Source organism: Arvicanthis niloticus, chromosome 4, assembly GCF_011762505.2.
Source record: "Arvicanthis niloticus isolate mArvNil1 chromosome 4, mArvNil1.pat.X, whole genome shotgun sequence".
NCBI lineage: Eukaryota > Metazoa > Chordata > Mammalia > Rodentia > Muridae > Arvicanthis > Arvicanthis niloticus.
The window spans coordinates 24,165,257-24,167,053 of record NC_047661.1 but is presented as its reverse complement, the minus strand read 5'-3'; positions in this window follow the sequence as shown (position 1 = coordinate 24,167,053).

Sequence of the window (1,797 nt, the reverse complement as noted above, 5' to 3'; positions counted from 1 at the left end):
CCACCGCCCGGCACACCTCTGATTGTTAAGGGTATCTTGTTATTGATCATTACTAAATATATAAGCCTCAGGATAATCTAAGCACTAGAGTCTCATCTGTACCGAACCTGTGTGGTTGGCGGGATGGCCCGGGCACTGCCCAGCCTTGCAGAGACAGCGTGGAAGATTGGCAGAGTCATCTCCCACTCTGGCGTCTTGTGAGTGGCAGGGCTGGTATCTCTGGCTGGACATTTCTAGCTGCTGTAGCGCGTGGCCTCTGGCCACGTGGTTGAGCTAGGCAGAGCTGCCTCAGCTTAGAGAGTCGGCTTCTCCAGCGGCCGTTTTTAAATAATTACTACAACAGCATCCAGCCAACGCTTTCTGTCCTTGTTTCTGTCTTTGCAATTTGCCTGCAGTTCTACTTTAATTCTTAGTGTAACCCGCTCCCCGCTCTTAGTCTTCTTTCACGGATGCTTGTTTTCCAAATGGCGCTGCTGGCTGTGAGAAGGTATGATCTGTTTGGCTTTTTCACAGTGACACATGGGTGGACAGGGTGATCTGACTTGGTCAAAGTACAAGAGTCTCTTATGCTCTTCCCAGAGTTGATCCAAGGAATCCAGCTTCCTCATCTGGAATCCCCACTGCTCTCATGCAACCCTTGTTGTGCATGTTTGAATGAACAAATGAGTAGGGAGAGAGAGAGATGAAGATGGAGAGAGTGACGGAAAGAAGGGAGAAAGAGAGGAATGGAGGGGAGGGAGAGATGGATGGAGAGGGAAGGAAGGGAAAAATGAAATATATTTTCTTTTTACATCTATGTGTATGAAAGTGTGTTTGTACACCCCTGAATGCAAAGTCTGTGAGGGCTAGAAGAGAGTGGCTGACTCACTGGAATTACAGGAATCTGGGAGCCACCTGATGTTGGAACTCAGAACCAAACCCAGGTCCTCGGGAGAGCAGCGTGTTCTCTAACTTCTGAGCCATCTCCACTTCCTCAAATCTTTTAGTAGAACTTTTCAGTTGAAAGTAACAGTGCTATGGCTTATCATGCATTCGAACAAGGGTTACAGACTGGGCACGTCTTATAAGCCGAGAACATAGACATGGTATACAGACATGGGACAGCCAGACATGGCTCAGGTTCCTTTCTATGTTCATTCACAAGCATGAAGTTTCTAATTATTTTTTTGTGTATTTTGATGACACTGAGTTGTGGTTCACAACCCAGCTGAGCAGCTAACAGCCTTCCAGACCCTGCAATCCAGAATGAAGCCCATATAATTCAATTACAGCCATTTAAGCTGAACTTTAAGTTCCAAAAACCAAATAAGAAGAGGTTTTGTGATCCTGAGCACAGAAACTTGGATCAGGCAAAGTAATCTCTTAATATGTCCATTACATTCAATGCCGGATCCATTGATAAGCCCTAGTATGGAGTTGTAATAGTCATTAGCAGAGCACACACTTGATATTAAGAAGACATTGAAGGCTTGGGGTGATGACTTGGTCATTGAAGTGTTTGAGATGCCCACAAAAGGTCTTGAGTTTGGATCCTCATCATCCATATAGAAAGCTAGGATACCTGTACTTCCAAAACTAGAGAAACAAAGACAGAAGAGCCTCTGACCAGCCTGCCTGTCAAACTGGTATGCTCTTGGATCAGTGAGAGATACTGTCTCAAAATATAAGGTGCAATGCAATGGAGAGAAGAACACATACAGTGATGGCATCTAGCCTCCACACACGGGCACACACAGGCAGAAGGAGTTGAAGAGGCAGAACACATTGACTTTCTCTGCAGCTGGGCTTCAACTGCAC